General features: G+C 33.1%; 1 protein-coding gene and 1 non-coding gene across 2 annotated transcripts in view; one reads left to right on the forward strand and one right to left on the reverse strand.

Annotated features, from left to right (window-relative positions):
• The window catches only part of LOC139894597 (uncharacterized), a 104718-nt gene that overhangs the window by 14235 nt on the left and 66997 nt on the right, over nucleotides 1-23486 (reverse strand). The window lies entirely within an intron of this gene.
• LOC139894918 (small nucleolar RNA R71) lies at nucleotides 9099-9206 on the forward strand. Its single transcript, XR_011775394.1, has one exon. It is a non-coding gene; the product is annotated as a small nucleolar RNA R71 (small nucleolar RNA).

The following is a 23486-nucleotide window of genomic DNA, read 5'->3' on the forward strand; positions in this document are numbered from 1 at the left end:
GATTACCGGAAAGAATCCAAGAAGATATAAGTTCACACGAGCCCGCCTCCATACAACAGGCATGTAGAATGGCTCACAAACTAGTGAACCAGATTGAAGAAAGAATTAAAGAACAGACTGCTGAAGAGGCCAATGTGAAGCAAGTCAAAAGAAAGTGGGAGGAAAACGGTGATAAGAATCACCAATATAACAACAACAGCAATTACAACAATAATCGCAACAATTATCCCAACAATCGCAACATCAATCGCAACTACAACAAACGGCCCAACAACAACAACAACAACAACAACTACAACAATCATCCCAACAACAATAACAACCGCAACAACAACAACAACAATCAGAAGCAGCTATGCAAAAGGTGTGAAAAGTATCACTCGGGGTTTTGCACCAAATTTTGCAACAAGTGTAAAAGAAATGGTCATAGCGCGGCGAAGTGTGATGTTTACGGACCAGGGGTTAACAGAACGAAAGGAACAAATGGTGTCGGAACGAGTAATGGCGGAGCAAGTAGTGTCGGAGCAAGTTATGCCAATGTAGTTTGTTATAAATGTGGAAAACTGGGCCACATTATTAGAAATTGCCCGAACCAGGAGAACACGAATGGACAAGGCCGCGGAAGAGTTTTCAATATTAATGCGGCAGAGGCACAGGAAGACCCGGAGCTTGTTACGGGTACGTTCCTTATTGACAAGAAATCTGCTTACGTTTTATTTGATTCTGGTGCGGATAGAAGCTATATGAGTAGAGATTTTTGTGCTAAATTAAGTTGTCCATTGATGCTGTTGGATAGTAAATTTTTACTCGAATTAGCAAACGGTAAATTAATTTCAGCAGATAATATATGCCGGAATCGAGAAATTAAACTGGGTAGCGAAATATTTAAGATTGACTTGATACCAGTAGAGTTAGGGAGTTTTGATGTGATAATCGGTATGGACTGGTTGAAAGAAGTGAAAGTAGAGATCGTTTGTTACAAAAATGCAATTCGCATTATACGAGAAAAATTAAAACCCTTAATGGTGTACGGAGAAAAGGGCAACACGAAGCTACATCTTATTAGTAATTTGAAGGCACAAAAACTAATAAGAAAAGGTTGCTATGCTGTTCTAGCACACGTTGAGAAAGTACAAACTGAAGAAAAGAGCATCAATGATGTTCCCGTCGCAAAAGAATTTCCCGATGTATTTCTGAAAGAATTACCGGGATTACCCCCACATCGATCCGTTGAATTTCAAATAGATCTTGTACAGGAGCTGCACCAATAGCTCGTGCTCCTTACAGACTCGCACCCAGCGAGATGAAAGAACTGCAAAGCCAATTACAAGAACTTTTAGAGCGTGGTTTCATTCGACCAAGCACATCACCGTGGGGAGCTCCTGTTTTGTTTGTCAAGAAGAAAGATGGTACATTCAGGTTGTGTATCGACTACCGAGAGTTGAACAAACTTACCATCAAGAACCGCTACCCACTACTGAGAATCGACGACTTATTTGATCAACTACAAGGCTCGTCTGTTTATTCAAAGATTGACTTACGTTCCGGGTATCATCAAATGCGGGTGAAAGAAGATGATATTCCAAAGACTGCTTTCAGAACACGTTACGGTCATTACGAGTTTATGGTCATGCCGTTTGGTTTAACTAATGCACCAGCTATGTTCATGGACCTTATGAACCGAGTGTGTGGACCATACCTGGACAAGTTTGTCATTGTTTTCATTGATGACATACTTATTTACTCAAAGAATGACCAAGAACACGGTGAACATTTGAGAAAGGTGTTAGAAGTATTGAGGAAGGAAGAATTGTACGCTAAATTTTCAAAGTGTGCATTTTGGTTGGAAGAAGTTCAATTCCTCGGTCACATAGTGAACAAAGAAGGTATTAAGGTGGATCCGGCAAAGATAGAAACTGTTGAAAATTGGGAAACCCCGAAAACTCCGAAACACATACACCAGTTTTTAGGACTAGCTGGTTACTACAGAAGGTTCATCCAAGACTTTTCCAGAATAGCAAAACCCTTGACTGCATTAACGCATAAAGGAAAGAAATTTGAATGGAAGGATGAACAAGAGAAAGCGTTTCAGTTATTGAAGAAAAAGCTAACTACGGCACATATATTGTCATTGCCTGAAGGGAATGATGATTTTGTGATTTATTGTGACGCATCAAAGCAAGGTCTCGGTTGTGTATTAATGCAACGAACGAAGGTGATTGCTTATGCGTCTAGACAATTGAAGATTCACGAACAAAATTATACGACGCATGATTTGGAATTAGGCGCGGTTGTTTTTGCATTAAAGACTTGGAGGCACTACTTATATGGGGTCAAAAGTATTATATATACCGACCACAAAAGTCTTCAACACATATTTAATCAGAAACAACTGAATATGAGGCAGCGTAGGTGGATTGAATTGTTGAATGATTACAACTTTGAGATTCGTTACCACCCGGGGAAGGCAAATGTGGTAGCCGACGCCTTGAGCAGGAAGGACAGAGAACCCATTCGAGTAAAATCTATGAATATAATGATTCACAATAACCTTACTACTCAAATAAAGGACGCGCGACAAGGAGTTTTAAAAGAGGGAAATTTAAAGGATGAAATACCCAAAGGATCGGAGAAGCATCTTAATATTCGGGAAGACGGAACCCGGTATAGGGCTGAAAGAATTTGGGTACCAAAATTTGTAGATATGAGAGAAATGGTACTTAGAGAAGCTCATAAAACCAGATACTCAATACATCCTGGAACGGGGAAGATGTACAAGGATCTTAAGAAACATTTTTGGTGGCCAGGTATGAAAGCCGATATTGCTAAATATGTAGGAGAATGTTTGACGTGTTCTAAGGTCAAAGCTGAACATCAGAAACCATCAGGTCTACTACAACAACCTGAAATCCCGGAATGGAAATGGGAAAACATTACCATGGATTTCATTACTAAATTGCCAAGGACTGCAAGTGGTTATGATACTATTTGGGTAATAGTTGATCGTCTCACCAAGTCAGCACACTTCCTGCCAATAAGAGAAGATGACAAGATGGAGAAGTTAGCATGACTGTATTTGAAGGAAGTCGTCTCCAGACATGGAATACCAATCTCTATTATATCTGATAGGGATGCCAGATTTATTTCAAGATTCTGGCAGACATTACAGCAAGCATTGGGAACTCATCTAGACAAGAGTACTGCCTATCATCCACAAACTGATGGGCAGAGCGAAAGGACGATACAAACACTTGAAGACATGCTACGAGCTTGTGTTATTGATTTCGGAAACAGTTGGGATCGACATCTACCGTTAGCAGAATTTTCCTACAACAACAGCTACCATTCAAGCATTGAGATGGTGCCGTTTGAAGAACTTTATGGTAGAAAGTGCAGGTCTCTGATTTGTTGGAGTGAAGTGGGGGATAGACAGATTACGGGTCCGGAGATAATACAAGAAACTACCGAGAAAATCATCCAAATTCAACAAAGATTGAAAACCGCCCAGAGTCGACAAAAGAGCTACGCGGACAGTAAAAGAAAAGATATAGAGTTTGAAATTGGAGAAATGGTCATGCTTAAGGTTTCACCTTGGAAAGGCGTTGTTCGATTTGGTAAACGGGGGAAACTAAATCCAAGGTACATTGGACCATTCAAGATTATAGATCGTGTCGGACCAGTAGCTTACCAACTGGAGCTACCTCAACAACTCGCGGCTGTACATAACACTTTCCACGTCTCAAATTTGAAGAAATTTTTTGCTAAAGAAGATCTCACTATTCCGTTGGACGAAATCCAAATCAATGAAAAACTTCAATTCATTGAAGAACCCGTCGAAATAATGGATCGTGAGGTTAAGAGACTTAAACAAAACAAGATACCGATTGTTAAGGTTCGATGGAATGCTCGTAGAGGACTCGAGTTCACCTGGGAGCGTGAAGATCAGATGAAGAAGAAATACCCACATTTATTTCCAGAAGATACGTCAACACCTCCAACTGCTTAAAATTTCGGGACGAAATTTATTTAACGGGTAGGTACTGTAGTGACCCGAACTTTTCCATGTTTATATATATATTAAATGAAATTGTTATTTACATGATTAAGTGTTTCCAACATGTTAAGCAATCAAACTTGTTAAGACTTGATTAATTGAAATAGGTTTCATATAGACAATTGACCACCCAAGTTGACCGGTGATTCACGAACGTTAAAACTTGTAAAAACTATACGATGACATATATATGGTTATATATATAGTTAACATGATTTTATTATAAGTATGTATCTCATTAGGTATTTTAACAATGAGTTATATACACAAAAATGAGACTATTAATTTAAGAAACTCGAAAACGATATATATAACGATTATCGTTATAACAACGTCTTACTAGGTACATATGAATCATATTAAGATATTGATACACTTGGTTAATTATGTTAAATGATAAGTAAATATATTATTAAGTGTATTAACAATGAAATACATATGTAAAAATAAGACTACTAACTTAATGATTTCGAAACGAGACATATATGTAACGATTATCGTTGTAACGACATTTAACTGTATATATATCATACTAAGATATATTATATATCATAATATCATGATAATATAACAATTTAACATCTCATTTGTTATAATAAACAATGGTTAACAACATTCAACAAGATCGTTAACCTAAAGGTTTCAAAACAACATTTACATGTAACGACTAACGATGACTTAACGACTCAGTTAAAATGTATATACATGTAGTGTTTTAATATGTATTCATACACTTTTGAAAGACTTAAAGACACTTATCAAAATACTTCTACTTAACAAAAATGCTTACAATTACATCCTCGTTCAGTTTCATCAACAATTCTACTCGTATGCACCCGTATTCGTACTCGTACAATACACAGCTTTTAGATGTATGTACTATTGGTATATACACTCCAATGATCAGCTCTTAGAAGCCCATGTGAGTCACCTAACACATGTGGGAACCATCATTTGGCAACTAGCATGAAATATCTCATAAAATTACAACAATATGAGTAATCATTCATGACTTATTTACATGAAAACAAAATTACATATCCTTTATATCTAATCCATACACCAACGACCAAAAACACCTACAAACACTTTCATTCTTCAATTTTCTTCATCTAATTGATCTCTCTCAAGTTCTATCTTCAAGTTCTAAGTGTTCTTCATAAATTCCAAAAGTTCTAGTTTCATAAAATCAAGAATACTTCCAAGATTGCAAGTTTACTTCCAAGTTTTCTAAATCCATTCCAAGTAATCATCCAAGATCAAGAAACCTTTGTTAATTACAGTAGGTTATCTTTCTAATACAAGGTAATAATCATATTCAAACTTTAATTCAATTTCTATAACTATAACAATCTTATTTCGAGTGGAAATCTTACTTGAAATTGTTTTCGTGTCATGATTCTGCTTCAAGAACTTTCAAGCCATCCAAGGATCCTTTGAAGCTAGATCTATTTTTCTCATTTCCAGTAGGTTTATCCAAGGAACTTGAGGTAGTAATGATGTTCATAACATCATTCGATTCATACATATAAAGCTATCTTATTCGAAGGTTTAAACTTGTAATCACTAGAACCTAGTTTAGTTAATTCTAAACTTGTTCGCAAATAAAAGTTAATCCTTCTAACTTGACTTTTAAAATCAACTAAACACATGTTCTATATCTATATGATATGCTAACTTAATGATTTAAAACCTGAAACCACGAAAAACACCGTAAAACCGGATTTACGCCGTCGTAGTAACACCGAGGGCTGTTTTGGGTTAGTTAATTAAAAACTATGATAAACTTTGATTTAAAAGTTGTTATTCTGGGAAAATAATTTTTATTATGAACATGAAACTATATCCAAAAATTATGATTAAACTCAAAGTGGAAGTATGTTTTTTAAAATGGTCATCTAGACGTCGTTCTTTCGACTGAAATGACTACCTTTATAAAAACGACTTGTAACTTATTTTTCTGACTATAAACCTATATTTTTTCTGTTTAGATTCATAAAATAGAGTTCAATATGAAACCATAGCAATTTGATTCACTCAAAACGGATTTAAAATGAAGAAGTTATGGGTAAAACAAGATTGGATAATTTTTCTCATTTTAGCTACGTGAAAATTGGTAACAAATCTGTTCCAACCATAACTTAATCAACTTGTATTGTATATTATGTAATCTTGAGATACCATAGACACGTATACAATGTTTCGACCTATCATGTCGACACATCTATATATATTTCGGAACAACCATAGACACTCTATATGTGAATGTTGGAGTTAGCTATACAGGGTTGAGGTTGATTCCAAAATATATATAGTTTGAGTTGTGATCAATACTGAGATACGTATACACTGGGTTGTGGATTGATTCAAGATAATATTTATCGATTTATTTTTGTACATCTAACTGTGGACAACTAGTTGTAGGTTACTAACGAGGACAGCTGACTTAATAAACTTAAAACATCAAAATATATTAAAAGTGTTGTAAATATATTTTGAACATACTTTGATATATATGTATATATTGATATAGGTTCGTGAATCAACCAGTGGCCAAGTCTTACTTTCCGACGAAGTAAAAATCTGTGAAGGTGAGCTATAGTCCCACTTTTAAAATCTAATATTTTTGGGATGAGAATACATGCAGGTTTTATAAATGATTTACAAAATAGACACAAGTACGTGAAACTACATTCTATGGTTGAATTATCAAAATCGAATATGCCCCTTTTTATTAAGTCTGGCAATCTAAGAATTAGGGAACAGACACCCTAATTGACGCGAATCCTAAAGATAGATCTATTGGGCCTAACAAACCCCATCCAAAGTACCGGATGTTTTAGTACTTCGAAATTTATATCATATCCGAAGGGTGTCCCGGAATGATGGGGATATTCTTATATATGCATCTTGTTAATGTCGGTTACCAGGTGTTCACCATATGAATGATTTTTATCTCTATGTATGGGATGTGTATTGAAATATGAAATCTTGTGGTCTATTGTTACGATTTGATATATATAGGTTAAACCTATAACTCACCAACATTTTTGTTGACGTTTAAAGCATGTTTATTCTCAGGTGAATACTAAGAGCTTCCGCTGTTGCATACTAAAATAAGGACAAGATTTGGAGTCCATGTTTGTATGATATTGTGTAAAAACTGCATTCAAGAAACTGATTTCGATGTAACATATTTGTATTGTAAACCATTATGTAATGGTCGTGTGTAAACAGGATATTTTAGATTATCATTATTTGATAATCTACGTAAAGCTTTTTAAACCTTTATTTATGAAATAAAGGTTATGGTTTGTTTTAAAATGAATGCAGTCTTTGAAAAACGTCTCATATAGAGGTCAAAACCTCGCAACGAAATCAATTAATATGGAACGTTTTTAATCAATAAGAACGGGACATTTCATTAATTAACTTTTCCATTTTTAAAATTAATTACAAAGTATAATAATGATATGCATAGCGCATCACACGTGCACCACGCGTATGTTTTGCATAACAAAACACTTGCGATGGACACGTCTTGCGCAAGTGAAATTGCGTTGGATACATCTGAGACGCAAGGTAAAAGAAAAGACAAAGGCACATGCAGACCATGGTCCCCGCAGCAGAAGAAAGTACAGACAGTCGACATAAAAGTAGCAGGTATTGTCCCCCGGTCTCCCTTCCAAATTACTAGACCGGTACAGACAGGAAAAGGCGACGGGAGATATGTGGCACCAATAGGCAAAAAGTATTGTAGCTATAAATAAAGGATCCAGATCATAAGACAGGGCATCATCATTCATTGAGATTCACACCTATACTATTTTTAGTATCAAGGTACGACAGACGGAATCCTCTGCTGCTTTTATAGAGCAACATCGACCCGCGCTACCGGATTCACAGCACATCACCTCATTTGCGGTTACAGGTAACGTTTCACGAGCATAAACCCCAAATACCAACCCCAACCCATCAATAACTGGCTATCTCGTCGATGGTGGGTCGACGGTTAACCACCCCTGTCGAGATCCTCATTTCGCAAGGGGTTATTCACGGTATACCGGACCGAAGAGTTAAACTCAAATGATCCTTAAATCCCCCGTTGTTGTTGTCAGGCATGGATCGAACCCACCACTTCTATTATATTCTTGATCATATAATAAATAAACTATAAATTTATAATATAGTAATTAACTGTCAAAACGAAATGTATTGGAAATTAGTTTATCAAATTTACCGTATTATACTTGTTCTTTTGCGCACTTTAACTTGTACTTGCTCTAGGGTTCACATGGGTGTTTTATGGAAGAGTACTTGGTGGTCTCTCTACTAACATTGTTGCCATTTTACCCATATCGTGCTCTAAATTTTGGATCGAGGCTTGTTGAGTTCACAATATTGTTGCCATTTTAACCATGTAACCTCGCACCAAATCCCCAAAGCTATATTTCTTCTGGACTTGTAGCTGAACTTGGGGTTGAACGCGTGAATGGTATTGGTATTGGTTTTGGTTTTGGTATTGGTATTGGTTTACGGGTTGTTGATAGTGTGGTTGAGGTGGTTGGTATAGTTGTTGAGGTGGTTGGTATTGATTTTGATTTTGGTTTCGGTTATTGAAACTTGGTGGTCCATTTTGCTGAAAAGCAAATGTCATTGATTACCTTGGTCACCTTGGTAACCCATGTTCCTTCCTTGGTATGCATTTGAACTTTCACTTTGATTTTGAGCATTAGCTAGAAAATTCACATCTTAAATCATCGGGGTCGATCGTTAATATCTTTTCCAAACTTCTTAAATTGATTTGATAATGAAGCAATCGTCTCACCAATCATCTTCCGATGCCGCATTTGTTATTGCCTTTCTTACCAGGGTGTCCCTCGAAGGTGTCCATTCAAATGTATGAACGGAAATGTCTTCCAACAATTGATAAGCTTGGTTTGGAGACTTATACAAAAATACACCACCCGCCGAAGAATCAAGGATACCTCGTGTGTGTTCATTGACCCCTCGATAAACTGTTTGGACAATTTGCCCTTTTTGTAACCCATGTTGCGGGCAATTTCTCAACATCCTCTTTAATTGTTCTCAACCCTCATAAAGTGATTCATCATGTTTCTGAGCAAAGAATGGAATTTCCATCCGTAACCTTTCGGCCTTAGCCGGTGGACAATACCTCGTAATAAACTTATCCCCCAATTAAGCAAACGTAGTGATGGAGTCAGAGGTTGCAAAGATTTCAACCATGCATTGGTATCACCTGATAAGGAATACGAGAAAGTTCTCAATTTGAAAGCATTGACAGTTACACCTTGATTCTTGTACAAGTGACGCAAATCCTTAAATTGTTCCATGTGTTAGATCGTATTATTGTAGGTCCACCCATCAAAAAACTTCTCACGCAACATGTGAATAAATTGGCTTTTAACCTCCCAATTTTTGGCGGTATTGTCGGGCCTTCGATTAACGGGTAAAGAAGTCGGAGGTGCGGTTTATCGCGTGGTCCGCATCAGTTGATCATCCAGATCCTCTGCCATTTCCTCTTCTTCTTCTTCAACTGTTTCTTTGTGAACTATTAGGTCCAAATCAATAGTGGGACCATTAGTTTCTGATCCCGTCTCAATCTTTTCTTTAATTCCACCAAGGCTTCCCTTTTTGGTTGTTGATTTTTCTTTCGAGCTTTGGTCTTCTTGGTATCCTTATGAAACTTTCTCTCCGGTTCTGGATGAGGTTCTACCAGTTTTCCCGTAGGCACACGGGACATAAACCTTGTCACCTAACTGTTAGATCACAAGCACAAACAAGAAAACCGTAAACAAAAAAAGTAACTTTCGTAGGATAAATCCCAACGAAAGGATCGAATAACCAAAAGTGATACAATCCTAATTGCACACCGTCCCAGACAGCGGCGCCAAAAATTGGTGTGCGTTTATTATACTTATAAAAATGGGACAAAACGTTTAATCTACTAACACACAAATGGTCAACGAATTTCAGTCATATGTAGTTAGTTAAAAGTAAGTTCGGTCAATCCACATGGAGTAATGTGTGTTTATTGGATTGAATCATAATTAATCAAACTAGAATGGGAGAATTTATCAATAATGAGAGAGTGGTTTTGATAAGCATAAATAAGAGAATAACAAATAAACAATGATAAAAAACGGTGCTCACTCAATTGATTCCCTTAATGTGGATTGCATGACAATTAAAACAATTATTTTTTTGAAAAGGTATATAGTCTTATGACTATTGGCCAAATAATCACGTAACCTCAACCAACAAGAATCATCGAACTCTCGTTTATTCATCCACAAAAAAATATTCACGTGAGCATGACGAGAATGAATAAAAATGTCACATCAAGAAACCATAAGCGAGTCACAAAAAGGAAATGCAATCTAGGTCGCTTATTTTTTCGGTAAAAAAGGGCATATTTGTAAATTCCTTGACTATCCACATGTGATCGGTCAAAACAAACAAATATAAAAATAATAAAAGGTGAAAAACCTATCTAATCCAAAAGCTATAGTAATTTGAGTAGTTCTTTTAGAATGCAAACAAGAATGAGGTCACACGCTTAGTCACGTATTATAAGTTTTTTTTTTACATAACTATATATTTTCAATAAAAATATTTTAATATTAATGAGTCTAACATAACTCAAAAGACAATAACTTGTTTCAACGTATCAAACACCTCTTAGAATTGTAAAAACATGTATATTAGTCTTCATTTTTTTCTTTTGATTACATACTATATAGTAACTGATTATAGTTATAGTATATATGATATAACGTTGGTAAAAGATGTTTTCTCTTTATTTTAGGATAGAGAAAAAATTGTCTACATCTCTTTTCCCCATACACCACACACGTGAAATTGAGTTTTGTTATTTGTTTTGTTTGTGGGTAAAGAAATAATAAAAATTATAAAAAAAAAATTGAAGAAAATGTTGAAGAAAGAAATATAAATTAAAAAAGTTGGAAGCTTTAAAATAAATAGTAAAATGAGGTGGGAAATTGAGAAGATTTAAATTTAAAAAAAAATGGAAGAGGGAAACTGAAAATTAGTGAGGGCTAAATTGAAAAAAGAATTTTTAGAGGGTTAAAAGTGTAAATACTAGAAACAGGAAAACTGAAAATTAGCGAGGGTTAGAATTGGACAAAAATATCCGGAGAGTGCAACTGCAAAGTGTAAGATTTTGATTTAAAAAAAAAAAAAAGAGATAAAAATAGTAGATTGTGAGTGAATATTAAAACCGAGTCTGATTGTTCAATCCGAGCCTAGCTCAAGCCTACCTCCGAACCCGAGCCATTTTCTCCAAATGATTAACATTAACATTAACATATACATACTATTTACATGCATATACATAGCGCAATCATCTTGGTCAAATTACTATTCACTCCCCCTGGTGTGTTTCAAACATTTTTCAACACCATAGTTTTAGTTTTATTTTACTTTTTTTTGTTTTACATATTTGTTTCAACTCCTTTTTTTAGTTACTGTGTAAACTAAAGTTTCAACTCTATTTTTTTTTGTGTATTCACTTATTGCTTACTCACAAATTTATTTTAAACTTGACCACTAGATTCGGGCTCGAACCTATATTTTCGGATTGATTATTTTCGGATTTATTTACATGCATACATAGCGCAATCATCTTGGTCAAATTACTATTCACTTTTTTCCCCCTTTTTGGTGTGTTTCAAACATTTTTCAACACCATAGTTTTAGTTTTATTTTACTTTTTTTTTGTTTTACATATTTGTTTCAACTCCTTTTTTTAGTTATTGTGTAAACTAAAGTTTCAACTCTATTTTTTTTTTTTTTGTGTATTCACTTATTGCTTAATCACAAATTTATTTTAAACTTGACCACTAGATTCGGGCTCGAACCTATATTTTCGGATTGATTATATAGATAATATAATCATTTTTAAAATAATACAGTATTATGTGATCACTTTAAACATAAAAATCCTATTTAATCACTTTAAACATAAATTCTATTTAATCATATATCTAATATATAACATATACTCGTAATATACCGCCCCTGCTTTTCCATATTAATAGTCAATTCTTTTTAATTCGTTCTAAATTAATAATATACTTCTATAAGACCACTTTCAACGATGACATACTTCTTCACTGTCACCTCAGCGCCACATCAGTACTCTCTCCACTTTCTCATCACTTCCTCCCATAACATTTCCATAACACACCATTGTCAACCATGACATACTTCCTCAAATTATTATTATTATTATTATTATTATTATTATTATTATTATTATTATTGTTACTATTACTATTATTACTATTTTCGTTATTATTATTACTTATTATCGTATATACTAATAGACACAAATTATTAATAGTACTATTCGCACGCTTTAATCATTCGTACATCGCGCAACAATGGTTCTACACCGGTCACTATTCACGTGAACAGTACTATTCACGTATATACTAATAGACACAAATTATTAATTATTAATTATTAATATTAATAGTACTATTCGCACGCTTTAATCATTCGTACACCGCGCAACAATGGTTGTACACCGGTCACTATTCACGTAAACAGTACTATTCACGTGAACAGTTCTATTCACGGTATTGTAGCAAATTTTTTTTTTTTTTTTTGTAACAGTTTTTTTCCCATTTTTTTCTTTTTTGGTTTCCTTTATATTTTTCTTTACCCGCATCAAATATCTACTAGACAAAAAATATGAATAGTACCGATGGTTTCTTTATAATTAGCAGCAGCAAATATCTACTAGGCAAAAAATATGAATAGTACCGATTGTTTCCTTTATATTTTTCTCTACCCGTTGTAACAATTTTTTTTTATTTTTTCTTTTTTGGTTTCCTTTATATTTTTCTCCACCGCAGAGATGCACCTATATTGTTAATTTAAAATAACATTTAAATCTCTGACGGGTTATACCTTTTAGTTCGACTCGAGTTGCGCTTCAACGACATTATCGTTAAACTAGACGCAATAAAATACATTGAAAACCGAACCCCCGGCGCGAAGCGCGGTAAACAACTAGTTATTATCATTAGTTGTATTTAATTTATCAATTATTAAGTTAAGTAAAAATTAAATAAATAATTAAATTAAAATGCATTAATAGTACACGTGTAAAAGAGGAATACGTTATACGTGTCCACCACCACTTCTTTACTTCTTCTTCTTTTCATACCTCAATTTTTATAAACTCCATTTTAAGTTTAACCACCCATCAAAAAAAGGAAAATAATAAAAAAAAAAGTAAAAAAAAAAAAGGAAATATGGAAGAGATTCGTTGCAAATTAATAATTTTGATCAAAGATGTCGTCCTCAATTGTGACGACCCGAAAAATTTTGACCAATTTTAAATCAAATTTTCGATACGATTTAATATCCTTGACACGATAAGCAAAGTCTGATAGGTTGAGTCTCAAAAATTTTGAACTGTTTCATATATGCAACCACTCTTCAACTATCTCCGACGATTCGCGAACCATTATTTGTAAATAAATGTGTATACATACATATATATATATATATATATATATATATATATATATATATATATATATATATATAATAACTTAAAATAATAATATATGATTTAATTGTTAGAACTGAAAATATAAAATAATATACGATATAATTAAATTGTAATACTCGTTGGACGTTTCGATTATTATTTAGAGAAGTTTAATTCGAACTCATATGATTTTAAAATAAACGGTGATCCGAAAATGATATCTATAAATTTTAGGCTTACTAAAAATGTATTTAGGATCTAGTTATTAAATTTTTACACTTTTTATATTTTACCCAGATTCGAGCGGGACAGTTGATGTAATTTTTATTTAATAAATTAATGATCGAATTTATACCATAATGACAAAAATAAATAAATATAATTATTGTAAAAATTTAAGAATTTTTCGAAGACTTTCAATCATCACTAATTTAACAACGGAGTACGAAATAATAGTCCGTGAAAACTGTCGGTAACTAAATTACAATTCTAACGACTGCTTAACTATTCTTCAATTTAACACAGTGTAAATGAATTGTTGTTTTTGGATTGAATTCACCCACTAGCTTACTTGTATTAGTATATAATATACATACAAATCATTATATGAGGGAACAACTAACAAACCATCACCCCACTTACATCTTTTATAATTTGTTTCTTTTTGCAAAAGTAGTCACCCATACCATCAAGAATCACCTTCAATCTCCTTTTTGTTATTAAAACAATTGCAACATCAATTCAATCAATACCTTACAAAGCCACAATTCGCACGTTTTATTTTATTAATTATAAATATAGTTATTTATTTATTTATATTGGCAGGTAAAATCTAAATTAAAAACTGAATTATTGTTCAATCACTATTCTTGATTTCAATTAATTAACATATATTTCACTATTTATTATTATTATTATTACTTTTAACTTTACTAATTTGATTTTAATCCCAAACTAACTATTATATTTACGATACATATGCACTTAAAAGTCATGCCTTTCACTATCTACTTTTACTAACTAATTTTTATAGGATATATATATCCTACATATATGTCATGCCTTTCACTATCTACTTTCACTAACTAATTTTTATAGGATATATATATCCTACATATATACATATCGATGTATATGTGTGTGTGCATCTTTGAAAAACAAGAATGGAAGTATGCACTTAAAAGTCATGCCTTTCACTATCTACTTTTACTAACTAATTTTTATAGGATATATATATCGTACGTATAAGTCATGCCTTTCACTATCTACTTTCACTAACTAATTTTTATAGGATATATATATCGTATATATATATATATATATATATATATATATATATATATATATGTGTGTGTGTGTGCGCATCTGTGAAAAACAAGAATGGAAGCCAAGCACTCGCTCCTTCTTCTTTCCTCTTCAACTAGTCGACAACCATCACCACCAACAAACCACTACATCACCACCCCATCACCTTTCTTCTCCTCTCTCTCATCACGACAAAACCATCTCAAAACAACCCTACTTAAACTGCGACAATTCTTTTTCTTTCTGCCTTCTATTCTCCAAATCGACATGAAAACATTCGTTGGACTGGATTGTTACCGGACTGAGTAAATGGGCTGCTGTAGGCGTGTTTTTTTTCCTTCTTTCCTTCCTACTGCAGTTTCGTTTTCAAACTAACACAAGGAAAAAGAGATAATATGTTTACAAGTTTAACGAATTGTCAAGATAGATATAGAATATTAGTGATTGATCAATTATGTAAGTGGGGCAAGGGTGAAGACTTCATGGCCGACACATACAATAAAGATAACTCCACTTGAGTTAAAGAAGGTATAAAATAATTGTTGCTCTAGATTTTTTTTTTGTTTTCCATCGAAGTGAGCTGTAAAAACGGGAACTAAATTCGAATGAGATGTGGTATAGGCCAAGTCTAATAAGATGAGTATTGGGTTCCTTAAATATTTATGATGTTATGCGAGGTGTACTAGGAAATAGTATTAATTTTTACAAGGAAATACTATTAAATACGATACAATTTTACACAAGATATTTATTTATTTATAGAATGGATATACCTAAACCTTGCTACAACACTTATAGGCAGTGTACCTAATCGTAGAGTAGTGTAATTTTTAGTAAGTCCGGTTCGTTCCACAGGAAAATCTTTAAACAAAGCTTAACGCTATATTAGTTTTAATTTATAAAAATACAAATATATAGATAAGTAATATTATTACTATAAAGGGGGGTTTTTACCGTTTAATGACCGGTTTGTCGATTTTAAAACTTTAGTCGCAGTTAAAACCTAATGTAAAATATTGAATAAATAAAAAACTTAATTTAAAGCGTAAAATAAATAACGATAATGAAATTGCGATAAATAAAAGTGCGATAAAATAAACTTGCGATAATTAAAGAGTACGATACTTAAAAGTGCAATTAAATACAATGACAATAAATAAAAATGTGATAATTAGAAGTGCAATTAAATATGAAAATAAAGGAATTATGCTTATTTAAACTTCCGTAATCATGATGTTTGACACGTTGATTTTAGTTTTATGCTCATGGGTTAATTGTTCTTTGTCCTGGATTATTTAATATGTCCATCTGGTTTTTGTCCATAACAGTCCATCAGTCATAAATATAAAGTGCGAGTATCCTCGTCAAATTATCCTTATACCCGAAGTCAAATATTCCAACTAATTGGGGACTTAAACTGTAACAAGGTCTTAATACTTTGTTTAATAATTACACCAGGATATCGACTGCGTGTAACCCAATGTTTTAATACTTTGTTAACAATTACGCCAAGTGTCCTTGTACATAATTTCACCTATGTTTTAATAATTCCATAGACTATTAATCCATTCCAGTGTCCGGTTAAATGAACGATTATTCGTACATATAAATATCCCGCCCATCGTGTCCGATCGAGTGTATGTGGTTATTTATAGGTACGTCCAATTGTAAACCTTTATATTAAAATTAACAAACTATCATTTAGTTAAACAAATATAAAGCCCATTAATAGCCCATAGTCTAATTTTCACAAGTGTCGTTCTTTTGTCCAAACCCCAATTATGGTACAAAGCCCAATTACTCAATTTTAGTATTTAGCCCAATATCACGATTACTTCGGTATTAAATAAGCATAATAATAACTTAGCTACGAGACATTAAATTAAAAAGGTTAAACATAACTTACAATGATTAAAAATAGCGTAGCGTTACACGGACAGAATTTCGACTTACACCCTTACAACATTCGCTAACATACCCTTATTATTAGGATTAAAAATTAAAATTAAAATTAAAATTATAATATATATATATATATATTTTACGTATGATGAAAATGAAAAAGGTAGTAAATAATCCGTCGAATTGCATGGCCTTTTATAGGTGGATTTCTGATTTTGTGGGCTCCGCGAGTGCGGTGCAATTTGCCTTTATAAGCTCCGTGAGTGCGGAGCTGTGAAATCCAGCTCACACAAGTTTGGATCTTAGTCTGCCGACGGATTTTATTATAAATATAATATAAATATATAATTTATATAATTAATTATATATTACATTAAATTTATATACATAATTAATTTATAATTTCCGATCCGTTGCGTCGTACGTTGAAAGCTGGTTCATGTCTCGGTTCCGAATTTTCGAACGTCCTTTCGTATAATTTAATATCTTGTACTTTGCGTTTTGCGTCTTGTACTCTTGTAATTTTGAGACGTTTCTCATCAATAATTTGAACCCCTTTGCTTGTACTTTGTACTTTTTAGCTTTTTGGTCGTTTGCGTCTTCAATTCGTCGAATCTGTCTTTTGTCTTCACCTTTTAATATTTAAACAAATATTCCTTGTAAATAGGACAACTGCAACTAAAAGCTTGTCTTTCTTGAGGGATAATGCGATGAAATATATGTTCGTTTTTAGCATTATCAAATATTCCCACACTTGAGTGTTGCTTGTCCTCAAGCAATATAGTCTTGAAATATACTAGAATCACTTCTTTATTCTTCACACTTTGTACATCAGTGATTTCATTACGGCGGTATAAACAATGGTAGTAACGATGTGGTTTACAGTCCCACATGACTATAAAAATTTAGATCCTTTAAGGAAATTGGATCTTTATGAAAACATTTGATCTTTTTGAAAATTCAATCTAGTTTTTACCCTAGATAAGTTTTCCGGAATAACCCTTCACCGGTGTTTGCAGATTCTTTTTGTGGGTTTGGTGGGTTTCAGATTTGAAAATTTTAGCTCAAAACTTGCGGTTTTGTGTCACCCACTTGCTAACCGTGTATTGGGAAAGCAACACGTCCAGTATACTTGCTCCGTATATTACCTTTCGGTAAACTACCGTACGGTTGTAAAGGAAAGCGTTAAACAAGCAACTGTTAAGGCAATGTCCCCTGACATGCTTTTAATTATGGTCTATAACGTATCAGATGCAATTACTATCCTTTGTAGGAGCAATAGTAAAGCTCACCCTTTTAATTTTTCGGTCTGGCACAAGGTCCTGTCTTTGACCATGCTATGCAACCACCGTTCTTACGGTTGACACCCGATTTGGTTCAGGTGACCTAATGAATTCCAGGTGAATTCCTAGAATTTTACGTTCAATGGTAATGAACGCATTGAAAATGGGTTTTCAGAAAACAAATCGGTTTGTAATTTGATCAAAATATTTTCTCGTTCAAGCTCGAGTTTACATATCATCGAATTCCATGAGTTTGTAATTCTCAATCTTTAAGGTCAATCTCTAGGATTGAGTAATATCAGTCTTAAAAGCTGATTTTTGATCTTTAAGGAGATTATCCTTTCTGGGGGTCTGATTCATTAGTCTTATCCAGCTAATTTGCACGGCGTCCTACCCATTTTACAAGACAGATCCTCTCATGGCTAGGATAAGTCTGACCACTTGGCGACCCTGTTTGATGCTGAGGTCCGTGGATTTTCTGCTGATTTTAGAGATGACTTTTCTAGATTTTTCGTCAACCTACAGCTGGTCTGGACGACAACTTCATGACCTAAATCAAGAAGCGCATTTCTTTTTCGGAAGACTTTACTTCATTTTAACGATGGAATTGATTCATCGTGTAGATCCATCTTTTCTTTCAAATATATTACAGTGAATCGGGTAAAACTGTTTAGTTTAGTCCAAAGCAAAAGTATCTTCAATTATTTGTTACAGAAATATGTGACATATGTTTAAGATAACTTGGTAGATTTTCTCACACTTGGCTTTTATTTTCTTTTATTTGCCTTTTTATTGTCCTCTATTCCAATTTAAATGAATTCTAACATTTTGGTTTGTTTCTCAATTTATGTCCTTTCCGAGGTAACAATAATTTCGGTGTTAACACCTAGTTTTATCGTTCATAAATATGTATAAACATGATTTTGAGTTCATTTAATTAAAAATTTTGAAAATTTTTACTAGAAGTGGGTAGTCAGTATATAAGACTATGGCTGTTCTTTGTTATCAGAGAGCACTAGATTCTAATACAACTACTACATTACTAGTATTTTTAATGGTAACCAAGTGTTTAAGTTAAAAATTTTAAAAATCCGAAAGAATTTAACCCCTTCCCACACTTAAGATCTTGCAATGCCCTCATTTGCAAGAAATCAGTAACAATTTAAATTATTGAGGGTGATTAGCGTAGAAAAATGATTAAATTTTATCAAAGTTTCCAAACATATTGGCGTTTGTTTGCTGAATGATGAATGGTGCACATCATTTGTTCATTCCGCCTGTTGGTACATCACATTTGTTTTTCGTTTTGTCGTCAAAATTAATAGCTTTTGCTGAACTTAATGCCAGTCTTTGAAAATGCGCTGTTTTACCCTGTTTTGTACATGAGATAAACTACAGACACATATATACATATTTTTGAAGTTGGGTTTTCACACCACATTCAAAAATTATTAAAATCTAATAAAGTTAGAAAATTATAAAAGCTATTATAATAATAAAATAAGAAATAAGAAAATTTAGAATTAGTAACATTACAATAAAATAAACAAAAATATAAAATAAGAAAATTACGAATGAGGAGGATGGTTCCAGTATGGGTCCCAAGCGTATCCATAGATGTTGTAAAATGCTTGGGCCGGGTCATATGTAGGATATGGTGGTCGGCTCTCTAAAGTCCAAGGAGCAAATTCGGGCATAACGGTAGGAATGTAGTTTCTACCTACGTGTGTACAACGACTTATGATTTGGCTTTGATGATACTGCCAATCGTGAAATGCTTTTTGTCTAGCCATTTCATATTCGTGTCGAGACATAAAAATTTGCATTTCCGTCATTGGATTACCCCCTCCCGGTTGACCTTGCTGTTGATCTCTCTCAACCTGTGGATGCCTGCCATCATAACGTGCTGCCGCGTTGTTTCATTTCTTTAAGACCTTAGCACCATGATAAACACGCAAATCTATTCTATCGCGGGGTTCTGGTTCTGCCATTAATAATCCCCCCGACTTCTATCCACACCGAGATATTCAGCAATTAAAGTAATAAATATACCACCTCCTATTATGCTACCACGCCTCATACCCCTAACCATAGTCAATAAATAATAACCCACACAAAAAGGTATACTTACAGCGCTCTGTGGGTCTCGAATACACATGTGGTAAAACAAATCCTGTTCATTTACCTTTTCCTTATTCTTACCTCGTTGTGTAATCGAATTGGCTAAAAACCTATGGATTACTCTTAATTCAGCTCTATCAATATCAAGATAAGAGTATAATCCCCCCCTGGAATCGGTGATGGCTAGTCATCCTACTCCATACGTCATTCGTATCAAAATTCTCATCCACCCTCCTACCATAAACTATTAACCTCTGACAATCATAAGATGCTAGCTCCTCGGGCGTATATATACGTAAAGCCCGAGCCATATCTAGTAAAGACATATGGCGCATCTCCCCTCCTAATAAAAATCTAAGAAAACTACGATCGGTTAAAGTATCTACCCGATCATTTATTTCAATAGTACATAATAACTCTATACACCATTCTCTATACACAGGTCTACGCATGTTGAATAAACTTACCCAATCACTAAAAGTAGAATTACCATACCTTTGAGTAAGTAATTCCCTGATTGGCTCGGCCAATTCCACTACCTCTAATGGTTCCCAATCTATAACTCTGGGTACCTCAACATTATTAGACACAAGGTTGTGCAGGTTCTTTTGATATTTTGGATAGTCTATCCAATATCTATCAAATCTCAAATTCGGATGTAAATCTGCCTCATGAATGTTTGAATATAAAACAATTGGGTGAGGCATATCTTGTCGGTATTGGTTATTAATTTTCTGTTGATCTGCATCTTCCGGAGGGGCATTGCGAGCCTGGAATGAAGATTCACCCCTTTCAGTCTGCAAAATAAACACAATTTTTGTGCATCCAAATATGCATTAGTTTTAGCAAAATCATAAATTTAAACAATTACAATGACATGTTTAATTCATATTAAACTCTATACACATTTTCAAAATATTAACAATTCTACACTTTTACAAATATACTTTTACAAAAATGTACACAAAGTTCCTTCGCATTTATCTTTTAAAACATGTCAAAAACAATCATTATAACAATTAAATAAGTTCCTCATGACATTCATATCAATTAAATCAAGTTCATGCAATTTTGGTTCAAAAAGTCCACTTGAATCTTCATAAATCATGTTTAGGATCCAAGTTTTAATCATTTAGCAACCTAAACATGTTACACTACTCAATTTAGCATAAACTAACAACAAAATTCGGACATAACCTATTTATATCAAAAAGCCCTAATTTTGCTCAAGAACACAAACCCTAGATTATTCAAAAATTGAAGTTCAAAGCTTCTAATCATGTTAAATAGCATCAATCTAGGTTATACAACCATAATACACAAGCAATTGAAGCATTATTACACTAGAAAGCATCAAAATCGAATTAGGCATAAAATTGTTCAAGAACACTAAAAATTCGGATTAAATGGTGTTTAGGTGTAGAAATTTTCCGATTTCCTTGAGTAATTCCTTGATAATAGTCTCCTCATTGTGATTTTATGACAAATTTGATGAAAAATGGTGAAAAATCACGAATTTGGGAGTGTTTTTCGTGGGTTTTTTCGCAGAAAAATGGGTGTGGGTGTACAAACTGGTCTGTTCGGCCAGTTATATTTTTTTCTGGATTTTTGATGCTCCGCGAGTGCGGTGGTGGGAACCCACAAATCACCGCGAGTCGCGGCTATTTTTTTTTTATTTATAAAACCTTATAACTTTTTAAAACATTTAATTAATTAAATTCTAAAAATTTTGTTTTCCTTTAGGAGCGAGGGCGTTTCGGATCGTTGTCCTAGTCCGTCCCTCGACAAAATTTTAAAATTTGTCAATTTAAAGCGCGGTTTTAAAAGCAAAGATTTTTGTGTTTTTTTAATGTTTTTGGCATACTTTAATTCAATAAGATTAAAAATAATGATAATAAAAGTTCTCGTCCCTCCCTCGGGTAAAGCAATTTCGGTTCAACGACCTAGTCTTCAACTTACGACGAATTTTAAAAATCATATTTTTAACTTAACGAAATAAAGTAAATTTTTGTTTTTAAATTCACACCAAACTTAAATTTAAAATGCATAAAATTAAAAATTCACACCAAACTTAATTAAAAATTCATATTATAAATTCACACCAAACTTAAATTTAAGATGCATAAAATTAAAAATTCATATTAATAAAAATTTACATCAAACTTATATTATATTTTTGTTTTTATACATACAAACTTATATTAAAAATATTAATTTTTCAAATATTTACAATTTTAAATATATTAATTTTAAAAGTTTTACAATGTTTATTTAATATTAATTTTAAAAACAAAGTAAAAATAAAATTAAAAATCCTTTTGGTCTTTTATCCCACTTTAATCAATCAAATATTATCAAAAACATACGCCCCTCTTTTCGGTAAAGTAATTTCGGTTTCATAACCTAATTTAACTCATGATGAATTTTTGAAATATTTTGGGTTGATTGATTAAAGATATTTATACCTTAAGAATAAACGGTAAATTTCGCAGTGATGTAATAAATTTTTGTATGATATCAATAATTTCGGTCGCAAGACCTAATTTTACCGAATACCAATTTAATACTTTATAGCGAACAAATTAGCGTTTATTATCAAAAGGTTAAAAATAAAAATAAAAATAAAAACTGTACAAACTTACCTGTGAGATAGTATTCTTAGTGATATGCTCTAGCCCACTCATAAGATAGTCGAACTAATTGGTTTTCCATAGCTACATAGGCGTAACCTTGAGCATTTAACGTTTTTTCTTCTAAACATATGAACGGTCCATCTCTGCATAAAGTAACAAATTCGGTGTTTGAATAGGTTTGATTATTTGAACATTTACCTTCATGTGACCATTTTCCACATTTGTGACATCTTTCAAGGTGTCGTGCTCTTCTTTTCGCTGCGGATTTTGATTTTCCTTTACCAAATTGTAACTTATTATTTTCGCATCTGGATTCTTTTCTTACTCCGTCCAATTTACTTCTGATTAATGATACTATTTCACTTGGAAGGGTGTCATTATTACGTTTAGTGATCAAAGCGTGTAGCATTAGACCATGGTTTATTTCACAGGAAGTCTTCATCTCGTAAAACCTAAAAAAAATAAAAATTTAGAATGGGGGGAGAAGACTAGTTCTTTAGGGTCTGCTAGGGAAAGACCATTCGGGTTCCATTTTCTAGAACTACACGAAAACAGAAAATCTAACTCTAACATAAATACATATTATCCTTTAAAAACTTGATTCTCCCCACACTTAGTTAGCTGTGGTGTTGAAATTGTGA

Source organism: Rutidosis leptorrhynchoides, chromosome 2 (assembly GCF_046630445.1).
Source record: "Rutidosis leptorrhynchoides isolate AG116_Rl617_1_P2 chromosome 2, CSIRO_AGI_Rlap_v1, whole genome shotgun sequence".
In the NCBI taxonomy this organism is placed as follows: domain Eukaryota; kingdom Viridiplantae; phylum Streptophyta; class Magnoliopsida; order Asterales; family Asteraceae; genus Rutidosis; species Rutidosis leptorrhynchoides.